This window comes from Amblyomma mixtum, chromosome 5, assembly GCF_055824585.1.
Source record: "Amblyomma mixtum isolate Tamu chromosome 5, ASM5582458v1, whole genome shotgun sequence".
Taxonomy (NCBI): Eukaryota; Metazoa; Arthropoda; class Arachnida; order Ixodida; family Ixodidae; genus Amblyomma; species Amblyomma mixtum.
The window spans coordinates 168,149,985-168,167,817 of record NC_143016.1 but is presented as its reverse complement, the minus strand read 5'-3'; the positions used below and the strand labels follow the sequence as shown (position 1 = coordinate 168,167,817).

Sequence of the window (17,833 nt, the reverse complement as noted above, 5' to 3'; positions counted from 1 at the left end):
AAGCACTGCATCGCCCGCCCAGGCACCACGGCAAGGTCTAATTCCCCAGCGACTCGCAGCTGGTGCGGTAAATCATCTACCTTGATGCCCGGCTTCAATTTCAGGAGCACCGTCCTCGTGGTGGACCCCTTCTCCTTGACGCCTTGAACTCGCCACCTCTCCCGGGTCACTTCGGTCACATTCCCAAAAGCAGAAAAGGCCGCCCGGATGTCATCATCTGCCGCGCCGTGCAACATCCAGTGGAGTCGCAGCTTCACTTGTTGGTCTTCGGGATCGATGATGAGGCAGCGGCGACCTTTAACTTCCAGTTCCTTGAACGCCGCCGGCTTCTTTGTTGCTTCTGTGCTGGTTAACGTGACAGCCCACACATGGTTGATCTGATAGGCCCCCAACGCCAAAACGTCGGGGAGCGCACCAAAGTTGGCAAGGGCGTCACGGAAATCCTCGACCCTGTATGGCCTAACCCGCACATCGCCGTGCAAAAAAAGCGTGTTAAAAACAACGCGTCCGGTGGGCAAAGTTGGCAGAATAATCTGGTACTCGCTATCTTCGTTGTCCTCGAGCCTGTTTCCGCGGCTGGAAAGGGCCGCTATCGCCGCTCCGCTGGAGCACATGATTCTGCGTCCGCACCGAACTGTAGCCGGAAGTAGAATGAACCAATCGGCCATGACTGTGACACGGAGGGCGCTCTCTCTCATCATCTCCCCTAAAACGAAGCGAGAGGAGGCAAATCAAAATGCAACACCCTTTTGCGCAGTCGACAGGATTCGAACCTGTACGGGGAGACCCCAATGGATTTCGAGTCCATCGCCTTAACCACTCGGCCACGACTGCGACACGGCGGGCGCTCTCTCTTGTCACGTCCCCTTCAACGAAGCGAGAGGAGGCAAAACAAAAAGCAACACCCTTTTGCGCAGTCGACAGGATTCGAACCTGTGCGGGGAGACCCCAATGGATTTCGAGTCCATCGCCTTCACCACTCGGCCACGACTGCGACACGGCGGGCGCTCTCTCTTGTCACGTCCCCTTCAACGAAGCGAGAGGAAGGAAGGAAGGAAAGAGACTTTAATGGATAATGGAGAGGTCTGCCTGGTTATAGGCCTGGCATGCTACTCCAGGGAAGCGAGAGGAGGCAAAACAAAAAGCAACACCCTTTTGCGCAGTCGACAGGATTCGAACCTGTGCGGGGAGACCCCAATGGATTTCAAGTCCGTCTCCTTAACCACTCGGCCACAACTTTTATTTTTCTTTATTGCCTGGCTTTGGCTCATGACATTGCACAACAAAAATACACATAACGCTATATACATACGACACTGTCGTGGTCAGCCAGCACGGGACTGGCTTCGTTAGATTAAAATTCCCGCAATATACACAACGGCTCTAGTCTTGAGAGCCACTCGGGAGGCTCCGCAGCTGCTTTTTCGATGGCAAGAAACCAGTCCATTCTTTCCCGAAAACAAATTCGGGCCGGTCGTGCGTCTTTGTCACAATGGTAGCCTGCCATTCTGGAGCGCCATATACAGTGGAGGCCCAAGAGCATTATGAGATGAAAAGGTGCTCCATCCTCATTATCAGTGCTTAAATAGCGAATTCCGTGCGCGTCAAGAGGTAGCTCTTTCTTTATGCTCCTTTGTAACACGTCCCAAAAATAAACCCCTTCCCAGCAATGCAAAAGACATGGTCTATTGTTTCAGGCTGTTTACAAATTAAGCAGTTCGATCCCCACGGTAAAAATAAATCCTTTCCCTCTAGAAACTTTTTAACTGGTAACGTCCCGGTGTGTAACTTAAAAAAGAAAGTCTTTACTCCTGGTGGCATCTGAATTTTCTTCACCCTTTTTAAAACATCCCCACCCGGGCCTCCACTGTACATGGGCTCTGCGAAAACAATATCACAAAGATCATTGTACAACTTTTTTCCTTTTACTTTTCCACAAATAATCGGTGGAAAAACGTGCCGAAAGAAACCGAACGCTTGCTACAATCTCTTTGCAGTAACCAAAAGTTCCACCAGAGAGCTCTTCTGTGGATACCACAAACTCCGGCAGCAATCGCCGCAGTTTCACTTGGCACACGGTGCGCAAGAACGGGTCTGTGACGTCGCGAAAAAAAAAACGGTTCACCAGCTGCCTTAAAGAGAGGTGCCCTAGCCCTAGCTATCAACACTTCAGTGCTCCTGTCTCGAAACCCACGGATGCTTGACTTATCGCGCGCATTAAGAACACAATTGAAGTCGCCTAATACAATGAGCCGCCTCTCCGTGCAAAGGCGCTCTTGGAGGCTTCGGAAAAAGGCACCCTTTCCTCAACCACATTCGGCGCGTACACGGTAACAATGCGCCACTCAATGCCGTTCAGACAAAAATCAAGCGCAATACACCGGCCAGACACACACGAGAAATAAGCCTGCACCTCTAGCCCCGGCATCTTCTTTACAAAAAGCACGCAGCCAGCCGATGTTCCCACTGCTTGACTGACGACAGCATAAAATCTAGTCGTGAAACGTCGCACCATGCTGTCGGTTCCTTCGTTGCCGTCCACTTTCGTCTCCTGCACGGCCAATAGATCTATCTCGCGCTCCGTAATAAGTCGGTACACCTGACCTTGTTTTTTCCTTGCCGCCAGGCCCCTCACATTTAATGTAGCGACTCTAAAGTCGGAGGCGGGAGCCATTTTTACACAAGAGGAAGGAACCAACAGCATGGTGCTTACCTTCCACGTCTAGCGCGCAGCTAGACGCCACTGTTGCCGCCGGTATCATCCGGCGCAAGAACATCTGTCTTCTCGAGTAGTACCTAGTCTGCGGAAGAGTACCGTTTGTCGGCTGCATAGTTTGGGCGTGGCCGGAACGACGAACGCCGGGCTTGAGTCGTCTTTTGCAGGGGGCTCCTCGACGCCGGGTGCTACCACTTTGTCCCCTTCGGGGCTGGCCTGGTCATGGGGACACTTCGCCGGGGTGGTAACGGGGGGCGTGACCCTTGTTGTGCGGGCGCCGGTATTCTCGTGGTGGTCTTCGTTCAGGTCCTTTCCCTCGTCGACCACGGGCTCTGATGGGCACGCCCCGTTCTCTGACGTCTCGTTAGAGACGCTGAGGGAGCCTCCCGTCGGCTGTTGGCTCTCTGGTTCGTCGGCCGCTTTGGTGTCCTCACTGGGAGTCCCAGACGTCGCAAGCGTAGAAGCCGACTTGCCCGCCTCGTCCGTACCAGTGGCTGCTTCCTCCGCCTCGGTGATGTCCATGAGTTTCGCAGTGTCGTTCGCCTTTCCGAGCCCGGTAGCTGACGCGTAGGTACGGACGCAGTCCGCGTCCAAGTGTCCGTAGCGCCTGCACTGGGAACACCTGGGCACCTTGCAGTCGCGGCGAACGTGACCCGTGCCGTGGCAACGCAGGCACTGCATCGATCGCCCAGGGACAACAACGAGGGCCAGCTCACCGGCTACTCGGACCTGGTGTGGGAAATCATCCACCTTAATTCCCGGCTTCAACTTCAGTAGCACGGTCCTGGTGGTCGAGCCTTTCGCCTTCTGATCTTCAGGGTCGAAAATAATGCACCGGCGCCCTTCACTTGTAGCTCTTTGCAGGCAGCAAGTTTCTTCGCAGCATCTTAGGTGCTCATTGTCACCGCCCACACGTGGTTAATCTGATACGCCCCCAAACGCCACGACATCGGGGAGCGCACCAGCGTTGGCCAGGGCATCCCGAAAATCTTCCACCCTGTAGGGCCTCGCTCGCACGTCGCCGTGAAGATACACCGTGTTAAGAACAACACGTCCTGTAGGCAGGGTAGGCAAAACTATCTCGTATTCCTTATCTGCGTCGGGAGCAAACCTGTTTCCGCGCCAGCAAGTGCCGCTATCGCCGCTCCGCCGGAGCTCATGATCCTGCGTCCGTCACGCTCGGTGGCCGGAAGTAGAATGCACTCGGCCACGACTGCGACACGGAGGGCGGTCTCTCTCGTCATCTCCCCTAAAACGAAGCGAGAGGAGGCAAAACAAAATGCAACACCCTTTTGCGCAGTCGACAGGATTCGAACCTGTGCGGGGAGACCCCAATGGATTTCGAGTCCATCGCCTTAACCACTCGGCCACGACTGCGTTTTTTCTTGTCTTTATTGCCTGCTAATACAGTGACAGGTCACACAAATGAATACATACATATACACTGAATCAGCACGTCAGCATGTGATGCGGATATTTCAAAATTTCTTCAGACACACTAAGTCATCAAGGATGGTAACCCACTCAGGGGGTTCATTTTGTGCACGATACACTTCTCTAATATATAAAACACTTTCGATTAGGTTATCGCGCGTAGATCGCACACTGGCATCTGCGTGCCACTGGCATTCTCGTCTTCCACGAGCTGTGGAGGCCCAGGACCATGAACATATCAAATGGTATCCCTTGATCGCTTTCAACTGGCAGAAATCGTATTAAGGCGGAAGCCTTTAATGCCTCATCGTTGTAAGCAGGGGTTGTCGACAGAAATGTCACGCATTTCAATTGGTCGAAACGGTCATGACGTCACAGTGCGCGAATTTCAAACGGGGCCAATTGTACTTTGGCTAGTAACCATGCAACCAATTAAAGGGATCGTATAGTGATGCTCCAAGTAAGTGGGTCTGAGTTTAGTTAATTGCTTACTTAACCAATTAGCCTAATTAACCTTTCTAGTCAGACCAGATAAACAAATAAAACCGAGTAGGAAATCGGCCGAGCTTGGGAATCGAGCCCCGGTCTCCGGAGTGCGAGACGAGCACGCTACCAATCCGCCATGCCAGCTTTTTTTTTTCTTCAACATGGTATTTATTACAGTGATGTAATGTTCTATGTACATGAACTATATACAAGCCATTATGAAAACAGTGGCAAACAATACATATTCAAAAGACCATGCACTAGAAAAGGGGCAATGCAGAGCACATCACTAATAGTGAGTGCCACTCCGGTTCGTACTCAGTCTGGGCATACACGTCTCTTAGATGAACAACCATTCGACTGAAGTGATCCTTTGTAGACACAACAGGTTCACAGTGTCTGTCCATCATGCGGGTTTTCCAGAGGCTGTACAGTCCAATCAGAAAGAACATCTCCAGGGGTTCATCAACAAATGGCAGCGCAGTGAGATAGCGAACAGAATGTGGAGTCAGATGAATTCTTTTTTTAAATGTGCGTTGCAGGATATCCCAGAAGAGTACTGCATCTTTGCAACTGATGAAACAATGCTCAATTGTTTCTGGTTCATCACAAAGGCGGCAATTAACGGTAGACATAAAAATGCCCTTTTTATCTAACCATGTTCTAACGGGCAACGTACCGGTGTGTAACTTAAAGAAAAAGGTCTTTGTACACGGCGAGACTGGCATCTTACGTACTCTTAAGTACGTCATGGCCCGGTAAACCAAAATACAGAGAGCGGTACATGGGCGGAGGGAAGAGCATACTAATCAAATCCTTATACAACTTTTTCCTCGACACTAAAAAAAAGGAACTCAGGAGAAAAACGAACAAGTAGGAAACGGACAGCCAAATACACCTCTTGCATTATGCCCCACAAACACGGACGGTCACAAACATTGGAAGACACAATGAGGTTGGGTAAAACATGAACTAAATTTGTTTGCAGGAATGAACGTACTATTGGGTGTGTAGTGTCACGGAAAAACATAAAACGTGACACTATCTGTCGGACATACAGGTGAACTAGACCAAGGCCGCCAGCGCTTACAGGCCGAAAAAGGTTATCACGCCTCATGGATTCAAAAGACGAATCCCACACAAAAGTAGTGAAAACCCTGTGAAAACGCTGGATAGGAAGTCTTGCGCCATTAATAATTTGCAGTACATAATATATTTTAGTGGCGAGAAACAGATTACAGGCGGTCGCCCTGCCAAAAATTGAGAGGCCATGGGGGACAAACGTTTGAGCATAGCGCTGAAGAGTTGACACGCGGTCTTTCCAATAATGTGCGCTATGCTTATAGGCACTCAAAGGGACGCCAAGGTACTTTGGTGGCCTGCATGTCCATGTTATACCAGCGTATTCAGCAGGTGTCGAACCGCAGCTACCAAACCAAAGACCGTAACTTTTAGAGCGATTAATCCGACTTCCTGACACCGAACCAAAGTCCTCCGTTAAACGAATAACCTCATGGATGCTTGGCTTATCAGTACAAAAAAACGCAAGGTCATCTGCATAAGCCAATACCTTCAGTTCGTGGCCCATTATTCGGAAACCATTGACAGCTCTACTGTTTATAACACTTATGCAAAGTGGCTCCAAGTATAATGCGAACAGGAGCGGAGACAGTGGGCACCCTTGTTTCACCGAAGACTGAATTGGGACTGGTTGCGAGAGACAGCCATTAACAATCAAGCGCGTGGTACAGGATTTGTAACAAAGGCATATGCCAGTAGAAAGTATTCAACCGAGATTGATGTGATTTAAAAGTGCAAAAAGAAATGAATGGCACACTCGATCAAATGCCTTTGCCAGGTCAAATTGCAGCATTGCAAATTGTTCTTGAGCGTCACTGCAATACTGCAACACCGTACGCGCTACATGTAGGTTAGATTGTATTGATCGTCCCCGCAAGCAACATGTTTGATGAGGCCCATTCAAAGTAGACATGGCAAGCTGCAGCCGATTTGACAGTACTTTAGCAAAAATCTTATAATCGACATTAGAAAGCGTGATTGGTCTGTAGCCATCTACAAATCGAAGTTTTTCCTTATCCTCGGTCTTTGGTATAAAGACTTTTCGTAAATGACTGAGGCAGAAATTCAACATCAATACTTGTCTCAAAAATTTGGAGCAGGACAGGGGCTAGAACGGATTTAAATGCCTTGTAAAATTCTCCTGAGAGGCCGTCAGGCCCCGGGGCTTTCGAAAGCGGCAATTGATCAATTGCATCTTGCAATTCACCCAAGCTTAAAGAGCCACTTATTGCCTTGCACTCATCCTCATTGAGTGGGTTAATCATGGACACCAATCGCGCTATATGATCATCATCAGCAGTGCTAGACGTGGCAGCAAACAGAGAGCTATAGTGGTTTTCAAACTCGGTAACTATGACATCTGTACTTGTAACCAGGGCACCACCACAGTAGAGCTCAGAAATTCGCTTGGCAGCCACGTGACGACGCTCATCTAGCAAGGCCTGTCTAGTAGGCTCCTCAGAGTGCAGAGCACGGTTGCTGCGGGATCTTACACGGGCCGCACGATAGCGTTCTGCATCAAACTTCTGAAGGTTGCACTTAACAGCACCAATTTCCTCTGTGTACAAGCCAGGAGCCTCACATTCAAGCGCATGCAGATTATAAAGACTCTGAAGTAACCGTTTCTCCTCACCATGCTTAAGATAAGACTTCACGGAGCCGATCTCAATAGCTATGCTACGAACTTCTAGGTTAAACATCTCCCAAGCTGCAAATAATGGGACATCCATGACCAAGCAAGATTTCAAAGCTGTCATCACTCGCTGCTGAAAATGCTCATCATTTAGAAGCTCGGAATTAAGCTTCCACAGTTCCCACTGCGGCTGAAATTTGGGACGGGCGCATTCTCCAATCCGCGCACTGACCATAGCATGATCTGAGAAAGAAACAGGCTTGACATCACATGAAATGTGCCGTTTAAGGAGATCTACGGAAACGTAAATGCGATCAAGGCGTGAATGTGAGGCTCCTCTGATGTATGTGAAGGCGGATGGCAATCCGGCATCAATTAAACCTGCGTTTTCGGTAATATACAATAATATACCAGAGCTCTTATCGGCGTTTTCGTTAGGACCTGTGCGATCGCGTGGGTCGCACACACAGTTGAAGTCACCCATGAAAACGACATAACGATCAGATCCTAGAAGAGTTGCAATGACATGAAAGAAAACTGCTCGTTGCACCACGACTCGCCATGCAGTCGAAAGTCACAACATATCAGACGCCCTTCTATGTAAACCTGGTACTTAAAGTCAGAAATAGGTAGACTCTTCTTTAAGAAAAGAAAGCAACCTGCCGAGAGACCCACTGAGTGCGACACACAGACGTTGTAATCTGTTAGGAAAGGTCGCAGGGCTATCTCTGTATCCACTTCACTTTCTATCTTAGTTTCTTGAATAGCGACAATGTCTCAATGGTTTGTAATGAACAAAGGCGCGTCTAGTGAATACGGTCTTTTCGTTCACTCCCATCTTCCTCCCTTCCCGTTACGACGAGGTTTAGGTGTCCACCGAGTTATGAGACAGATACATTTCCTTTTCTAAAAGCCAATTTACCGACGAGCAAGGCATAGAGCCGAACGGGCGATGGCGTTCAATGGACTCCCTGGCAGCGTTGCAAGACGCTGTCGCGTTCCGCTCTTAGAGGCGAAGCTTAACACCTTAACCACACATTAGGGACACAAGCAGCAACACCACGCTTAAGGCTTTCGCCTCACCGCACTTTAGGCCAACAAAGTGCCCCCTGATTTTTCTAAAGGGTGTTATGGGGAGATATTTTTTTTTAAAGTGCGCTGCAAAATATCCCAGTGGAAGACTGCGTCCCAGCATTCAATGAAAGCATGTTCAATTGTTTCCGGCTTTTTACACAGTAAGCAATCGGTTGCCCAAGGCACGAATATACCTTTCTGTTCAAGCCATACTTTAACGGGGAGCGTCTTTGTGTGCAAAGTGGAAGAAAAACGTTTTGGCCGCAGGTCTTAAAGGCATCCACCTGACTCGCTTCAGTACATCTTCACCTGAGCCTCCAGAGTACACCGTCCTATACAATGGGGTGGGCAGCATGCTGTCAACTAGGTCCGCGTACAGTTGTTTCTTTGTCACTGAGGACAAATGCTCCAAAGAAAAACGTGCACAAAGTATTCTCAAGGAAGCAACTACTTCTCGATAGTAGCCGGTCACTCTTATACTGGCAACATTGGATGCGGAAACAACAAACTCAGGCAGTGTTTTCGCCAATCTCGCCTGGATGACTGTACGGAGAAAATCGTTACTTCCATCTCGCAGGAAGAAGAATCGCGATACGATCCGTCGTATAAACAAGTGTGAAAGCGTTTGGTTTGGTTTATGGGGTTTAACGTCCCAAAGCGACTAAGGCTATGAGAGACGCCGTAGTGGAGGGCTCCGGAACTTCCGACCACCTGGGGTTCTTTAACGTGCACTGACATCGCACAGTACACGGGCCTCTAGAATTTCTCCTCCAAAGAAATTCTAGCCGCCGCGGCCGGGATCGAACCCGCGTCTTTTGGGTCAGCAGCCGAGCACGATAACCGCTGAGCCACCGCGGCGGCAAGTGTGAAAGCCCTAGACCACCATCGCGAACTTTGCGAAAAAGGTTTGTATGGCTGGTCCGCTCCCAAGTGGAGTTCCAGATAAAGACGGCAAACACTCGGTGCATCTTTTGCACATTTATACGAGGCATGAACAGCACTTGCATCATATACCACACTTTGGCAATCAAAAAAACTTTGCACGCTGCCGCACGCGCGAATACCGATAATCCGCGACCCTGCCATCCTTTTGTTTTTTCCCTCAACACTTCTGTTTGTTCACTCCAGAACTGCGTCTAGTCCCTATGGTGCTGGAGGGGCACCCCGAGATACCGTACAGGCACTGAAGTCCAATGTATACCCGCGAAATTGGCGGGTGTCGTATTCCAGCTCCCATGCCATATTCCCACACTTGTTTCGAAGTTAATCTGGGCACCAGTATAGCAACAGAACTTTCTGGCAATGCGCACAGCCTCTAGCACGCTTTCTCTGTCCTCGCAGAAGACTGCAACGTCATCTGCATAAGCCAGCATTTTACCTTCAGCGGCGTGCAGTCTAAAACCACGTATGTTTGCATCAAGAATGACTGCCCTACACAAAGGTGCGAGGTATATGGCAAAAAGGAGAGGAGACAAGGGACACCCTTGCCTCACAGAGGAGCGGACTAGCACCCTTGAACTAAGACACTTGTTGATGATAATCTGCATTCAACATTCTTCATAAGCTATTTTGACACCGTCTAAAATTATGCTCCCAACATTACAGTGCTGTAATATACTGAAAAGCACCTCATGCGAGACCCGGTCAAAGGCCTTCGCAAGGTCAAGCTGTAACATTGCCACTCGACCCTCAAGGGCATCGCAACATTCTAGTACACTTATTTCGATGTGGGTGTTCGTTGAAATTGTGCGCTCTCTAATGCCGCACGTCTGATTTGGCCCTACTAGCTCTTTAATTACAACTTGTAATCGCCCAGCTAGTACTTTCATAAAAATTTTGTAGTCTGTATTGGTGAGAGATATCGGTCAATATGAGCCTACAAGAAGGAGCTTTTCCGGATCATCATTTTTCGGAATCAGCACTGTGTGTGATGTCCGGAAGGAAGGAGGTTCTTTTTTAAATCCATATGCTTCTGACAGAAGTTCATGCAAAATGCATGCCAATTCTTGGCTGAAAGCTTTCTAAAAAGCTGGGCCTAGTCCGTCCGGCCCTGGCGATTTGCCCGACGGCAGCTTCTCTATCGCTGTTTTGATCTCGCTCACACTTATTGGCATTTCTAGGATGTCCTTAACATCGTAGTCCAGTTTTGGCATTCCGATCATGAAATCGCTGTCGAAGCCTGGCTCGAGGCGTGTGACATTGCCGAACACATCGCGATAATGGCCAACAAAAGCATTCTCGATCACCGCGGGATCTGACGTCACTTCATTTTGGAAACGTCTCTGCGTGATATCGTTTCTTGACGCCTGCCCTTTTTCATCGCTCATTGCGCGCTTGTTTGGCACCTCACCCATCCATAACCTTTCACTACGAGAACGTATGACTGCAGCCTTGTATCGCTCTGTATCGATAACTTCTAGTTCATGGCTCACTTTCTTCACATTCTCAGCCAATTGATCTTGGTCAAAGGTTTGTGCGTTTAACAGAAATTCCAGTTCCCTTTGCAGCTCTTTTTGCTTCTGCAGTTCTTCGTGCTTCCGGCTGCTTCCTCTTTCGGTTGCAATGAGCTTAACTTGGTTCTTAAATTCTTCCCATGCAGCCCAAAAGTTTTCATGCTTCATTGTCAGCATCTCTGTTATTTTTTCCTTAACTCTGCTTGAGAACAGTTCATCATCAAGAAGCTTTTCATTGAATTTTCACATGTCCCAGTTAAATCGTGTCTTCTTAGTTTTTCCCCCGAGTGCGAAGCTCACCAAGCTATGATCTGTGAATGATAGTGGTGTGACACTGTAACTGTTACATACGGGCATCAAGTCTAGTGAAATATACACTCTGTCCAACCTTGTTAGTTAGTTAGTTAGTTAGTTAGTTAGTTAGTTAGTTAGTTAGTTAGTTAGTTAGTTAGTTAGTTAGTTAGTTAGTTAGTTAGTTAGATAGTTAGTTAGTTAGTTAGTTAGTTAGTTATATGGGGTTTTATGGCGCATAAGCAACTAAGGCTATCATGCGCCAAACACAAGGTTAGATGATGTTTTGTTAAGTGTATAGAGGTTACATTATAATAGATTTCAAACATTGGCTTTCTTTAGAAACTTACAAACAAGTGAAAACTCGACAAGTGTTTGTTCGCCTAAAAGCAATGCGGGATGAAATGGAATGTGTTCATTGTAAAATACCGTAAAAATGGTTTTCATAAGTTCTTCGAGTTGCGAACAAGAAATTAAAATGTTATTTACTGTGAGCTCCTCTCCACACATTTCACACAGAGGTTTGTCTTTTTTTTGTTAATAAGAAGTTATGGGTGATGTGTGTGTGACCTATGCGTAAACGACATAAAATTACTTCGATAAAACGCTCTTTATGGCGGCATGATTTCCATTCTTTTAAAATGGGCTTTATGGTATGCAGCTTGTTGGGTCCTTCAATATCCCAAGAAGCTTGCCACTTGGCTCTTAGTCTGCTATGCACTAACTTCATGTAATCCCTAGGAGGCAAATTCGCATGTTTTATTTCCATGGTTCTGGCTTGTGCAGCACACATGTCGGCTCTCTGATTATCCCTAATGCCAACGTGACTGGGAACCCAGCATAATTTTATAACATTTTTTTGTGTTGTGATCTTTACTATGTTGTGTATGGTGCTTCCAATCATTTGCTCCGTCGCATTTTTGGAGTTTAATGCTGTAAGGACGCGCAGTGAATCTGTATAAATGATGCTGTTTTTGATGTTTTCATTTGTTATTTTCTGTACCGCAACGCTAATAGCATAACACTCCGCGGTGAAAACTGTAGCACATGAAGGCAGTCGTACTGCATTTTCATTTTTTCCTTGTATTACTGCGCTTCCTACATGAGCATGAGTTTTTGATCCGTCAGTATAAAATGCAGTGTAATTTCTGTATTTTTCTTGTAGTGCTAGATGTTCTTGTATTATATGGTTGTGTGGCGTACAGGTTTTACTGAGGCGTGTTAGTGTGACGTCACACACAGTGGGGAGGGTGTACCATGGTGGTAACGCTTCGTGTCTTGGGGCAATATTTTTAATTTCGTTTAGTATGTTCAGAGCTTGGCATTTTTCTTCTAAGCGCAAGAGCAACGGCTTAATTGCGTGAGGCTTGTTGTTGAAGAGTATTCGGGATGGGCATTTCGTCACAATTGGGTAACAGATATGTTTGGGCTGAGAAAGGATTTTGAGGATGTATATAAAAGTTAGTGCAGTTCTTCGATCTTCTAAGGAAGGTTCATTCGTTTCCACATACAGACTTGCTATTGGTGAAGTTCTGTAAGCACCGGAAGACAACCTTAAACCAAGATTGTGGATAGGATCCAGTCATTTTATGTAGGATGGTCTTGCTGAGCCATATAATATGGACCCATAGTCTAACTTAGAGCGAACCAGAGAACGGTATATATGTAACAGGGAAGCCCTATCAGACCCCCAGCGTTTTCTTGACAGTAGTTTCAGCACATTGAGGGCCTGGGAAGCTTTTTTCTTTAAGCTGTTTATATGTGGCAAGAAAGTCAGCTTTTTATCAAAAGTTACCCCTAGAAATTTATGCTCCTGTTTGACAGGTAATGGGGTTTGGTTTAGATATAGCGTGGGGTCAGTCTGTAGGCCTCGTCTCAAAGAGAACAGAACCGCTACTGTTTTCTGAGGGCAAAATCTAAATCCGTTTCTATCTGCGATGTAGCCAGTTTATTTATTGTTATTTGTATCTGTCGCTCACAGGCAGGTATGCTGGAAGACGTGCATGCTATTTGGAGGTCGTCTACGTAAACTGAGTACATTATGGATTTTGGGATTACTTTTCCTATGGAGTTCATTTTGATAATGAATAAGGTCGTGCTGAGGATGCACCCCTGGGGTACGCCAGTTTCTTGAATAAAAGTGTTGGAGAAGGTTGCACCTAGGCGGACTCTGAATGTACGGTTGCTTAGGAAGTCGCTCAAACAGCCCAGCATCCTGCCGCGGATACCTAGGTCCGCTAGGTCACGGAGGATACCCAACCTCCACGTGGTATCGTAAGCCTTCTCCAGGTCGACGAAGACCCCGATACAGTGTTGGTTGTGGATGAACGCTTCCCGAACTGTGTTCTCAAAGCGAACGAGGTGATCGGTTGTGGAACATGTCTTTTTAAAACCGCACTGATGTATATCTAAAAGTTGCTGGGACTGAAGTATGAAGGTTAGTCTGATGTTTAGTATGCTTTCGAATGATTTTGCTATACAGCTAGTGAGTGCTATTGGCCTGTAACTGGTGGGACTAGTTGGTGGTTTGCCAGGTTTTAGGAAGGGCACTATGATTGCTTCTTTCCATGCTTGGGGGATTTCTCCACTCATCCACATTTTATTGAAAAATTTGAGGAGAGCCTCTATGGCAGTCTCAGAGAGGTGAGCAAGCATGGCATAATATATATTGTCTGGGCCTGGTGCTGTCATTTTACCAGATGTTAGTACTGTGTTTAGTTCCTGCATTGTAATAAGCTGATTGTAGTCTTCGTGTATGCATGTTCCAAAGGGAAGTACTTGAAGCTGGGCTTGTTGGTGCATATTCGTGAAAGACATGAGAGCGCAAAACGGGGACACGGACGAGGAAGGGAACAGGGAACAGCGCTCGTCCTGTTCCCTTCCTCGTCCGTGTCCTCGTTTTGCGCTCTCATGTCTTCCAAAGGGAAGTTTTTCTTTTTCTACTATTGTTTTGTGCTTTTGAAATGTTAGTGTGTAGTTGGATGAGCTTGAAACTGTGGAAAAATGCTCACCCAATATGTTGGCCTGCTCTTCTAATGTTGTTTGAGTACTGGGTGCTGTTAACATTGGAAATGTGAATGGAGTAAAATTTCCTGTGAATTTCCGCACCTGCTCCCACATTTTCTTTGATGATATTGAGCTGTTTATGGAGGATATGTACTGTTGCCATGATGCCCTTTCTGCGCTGCGTCTAGTGTATCGTGCTTTGGCCCTAGCCCTTTTGAAGATGAGCAGGTTTTCTGCAGTGGGATATCTGCGAAGGTTGCCCCAAGCCTTGTTTTGCTGCTTTTTAGCCAATGAGCATTCATTTGACCACCAAACTTTATGTGTTTTTCGTGCAATTTCAGACGTTTGTGGGATGGCTTCTATTGCTGCAGATATTAAGCATGTGACAAATTTTTCATTTATTTCTTCTATAGTAAGGGTTTCGGCATATTCTTTTTCTAATGTGGCCTTCGTTCTGAAAAGTGCCCAATCGGCGAGGTGAATTTTCCATCGCCGAGGCTTCGTAGGGAGGATGACTGTAGCTGATGTTAGCTTTAAAACCGTAGGTAAGTGATCACTTCCTCGAAGGTCGTCTAAAACATCCCAAATAAAATCATTAAAAACTGATGGAGATGCAAATGCTAAATCGAGGCAGGTCATTTTTCCAGAGCTGGGGCAGCAGTACGTGGCTTTTCCCGTATTCATTAAACATATGTTATTCGAAAGAATAAAATCCTCGATGAGCTGACCTCTGGAATCAGTATGCTCACTTCCCCAGAATGAGGAGTGTGCGTTAAAATCCCCAATTATGACATATGGCTCTGGCAACTGTCCCAGAAATTCTTCTAGGTCATGCATGGTAATTGTGTTGTGTGGTGGTATGTACACAGAACATATTGTTATTGTTTTATGGCTAATGATGTTTACTGCGACCGCTTCTAAGTTCGTTTTTAATGATACCTCTCTTGCAGGGACATCGCTTTGCGTAATGATAGCGACGCCTCCTAAGAGTCGGCTAGCTTGTACTCAGTCTTTCCGGAAAATATATTTTTTTAAGATGTTTGTGTGCTGTGGCCCAAGGTTCGTTTCTTGCAGGCACACAGCTGTAGGTGCCATTGTTTTGAGCATATCGGTTATGTCTGTGTAGTTTCTGTGTAGACCTCTACAGTTCCATTGTATTATATACGCCATTGTGATAATTTGGGGATTGGGGAAGTTATTTATTCTCAGGAGCGGTGATTCGTGGTTTCCCTTTCTTCTCTAGGGAGTCTCGCCGCCGCTGCAGCGGTGGCGAACCAGGAGTTGTATCCATCGCCACTTTTGTGGCGCCGGATTTCTGCGGAGACGCCGCGGATGCGTGTGTTTTAGATGTCGGCGGACTTTCGCCGACATCCATATCCTCCACGGTGGACGTGGGGGATGCTTCTTGGTTGCGATGGCCCGTGTGGCCATCGCATTCGTCTTTTTTGTTGGCACCGCTGAACCAGGCCCTGCTCCAGCGGCAGAGTCTTTTGGGCCAGCAGGTGCCTTCTTACAGGGGTGGGGCGACAGATCCAGTTCAGCAGAGCTGTTCTGGGTGTCTGTCGCCGAGGATGCCGCTGCTGCAAGTGGGGCCTGAGGGCCTCCAGCGAGGATCGCATGGTCTTCTCGCGAAAGTTTCAGCCCTGTGAAATGTACCACCGACTTCTGTGGTGGGGACTTGGGTGTCGACACCAGGTCCACCGGATAGACGTGTGTGCCGTCAGAAACTGAAGGCGGCGGCCGTCCCCGCGTCACCGCTTCAGAGTATGTCCCTTTCAGTTGGAAAGAGACGCGTTTTTTTGCCTCAAGGTAGGACAGGTTTTCTGTGGTCTTCAAAGTTATAATTTGTTTTTCTGTTTTCCAGACTGGGCACGACCTGGAGTACGCGCCATGTGCGCCATTGCAGTTGGCGCATTTTGGTGTGCGTTCGCATCTTTCTTCTATATGTGCGTCTTCTGCGCATGTGACACAAGTGGGTTTACCGCGGCAAGCCAACATGCTGTGTCCAAAGCGCTGGCACTTGAAACATCGTCTCGGATTTGGTATGTATGGGCGGACTTTGCAATGGAGGTATGCGACGTGGATGGAGTCAGGCAGAGTTGTGCCATTGAAAGTTAAGACAATGTGTTTTTCTTGATTTCTGCATTGTTTCTCCGGATGGTTATTCTTCGGGCTGCTATTACTCCTTGTTGAGCTAGTTCTTCTTCCATTTCCGCATCGGTACTCTGTAGGAGTTCATATTCAGATATGACGCCCTTCGAGTGGTTCAGGGTGCGGTGCGGGGTTACCTGTACGCTCATTTCTCCAAGATTCTGTTATGACATCAGTTTGATACTTTGTTCTTTTGTGTTTACTTCTACAAGGAGATCTCCGGTTCGCTGCTTTTTTGCTTTGTAGTCTTTGCCTACACAGCTTTTTAGGGTGTTGGCAATGACAAATGCAGAGAGATTGGTACCGGTTCATCAGTGTTTGAGTGAACCATAAAAAACTAAGCAAATATTTCTGGCTTCTGTGGATTCAATTTCTTCACATCGGTGCGACCCCTTTTCGGGAGCCGATCAGATTTTTTTGCAGAGTTTTCCATACGGCATGTATAAACTAAGGGTTCCTGATACTTTGTCGCCTCTGATTCACCCTTATACACAGAGCATGGTCCCGGGACTCCCCGCCTGGTAGACAGACGAGGAGCCCATCGGCCGAGAATTGACCACTTCATCGACCGCCACCGTTCAAGGTTTCTTCCCTCTACCTTTCAACCTATCGCCACGGTACGGATGACAGCTTCGGTATGGGGGCTAAGGGTGCGTGGTGGCGCCAAGCACCAACACCTCGTTACACAAGGTGCCCTTGCGGGCTGTCCAACCTTGCTCGGCTCTCTCTCTGATTGTGTGTGTACTGCGGAAGCATACCGCCAGTGAAGACTCGGCCCACATCTTCTAGGTTGTGCTCCTCAATTAGTGAGCTCAAAAGGAGAGCACTTTTGTCACGAACATTTGCACCTCTGAATCGATCCTCCGCAAAACACACACAGTTAAAATCACCGAGAAATATGACAACGCGATCACACTTTAAGTACTGCTCAATGTACTCAAAAAATACCATTCGGTCATTCGCATTGTTAGGCGCATAAACGCATATGATCCGCCACAAGGATTCAGAAAAAGAAAAATCTAGAATAAGCATGCGGCCAGTTTGGCAAACAGTCATACTCTCTTCAATAATGCCAGCACTCTTCCGTATCAGCAGCGCGCACCCGCCTGACATGCCATTAGCATGGCATACACACAGATTATAATGCGCGGTAAAAGGCATCACCATGCGATCGGTCTGCTCTTGAGTCTCGACCTTAGTTTCTTGTATCGCGATGACATCGAGTTCCTTCTCCATAAAGAGGCGACTAAGTTGATACTGTCGCCTACGTGCTCAAGGTGGCAACTCTTCAAGGTGGCAACTCTTAATACTGTCTCTAGTCTCAGAGCCATTTATCTTATAGAGCACACCGATCGAACAGTACCTCTGGGTAACTACTGATATTAGCGCTTTGCAACAAGTAAGCAATTGGCAGCACAATTCCCACGCGTACCTTTACGGTGTACGCAGCGGCTACTTCTGAAAAGTCGCCCATCTTTTGACGACGCTGGCCTGGACGCCCCAGTAGGC

General features: G+C 47.5%; 3 non-coding genes across 3 annotated transcripts; all 3 read right to left on the bottom strand.

The window, feature by feature from the left end:
• Nucleotides 1–752: 752 nt before the first annotated feature.
• TRNAS-CGA (transfer RNA serine (anticodon CGA)) lies at nt 753–834 on the bottom strand. The gene has a single exon. It is a non-coding gene; the product is annotated as a tRNA-Ser (tRNA).
• A 78-nt stretch (nt 835–912) lies between these two features.
• TRNAS-CGA (transfer RNA serine (anticodon CGA)) lies at nt 913–994 on the bottom strand. The gene has a single exon. It is a non-coding gene; the product is annotated as a tRNA-Ser (tRNA).
• Nucleotides 995–4,011: 3,017 nt separating this feature from the next.
• On the bottom strand, nt 4,012–4,093 carry TRNAS-CGA (transfer RNA serine (anticodon CGA)). The gene has a single exon. It is a non-coding gene; the product is annotated as a tRNA-Ser (tRNA).
• Nucleotides 4,094–17,833: the final 13,740 nt, after the last annotated feature.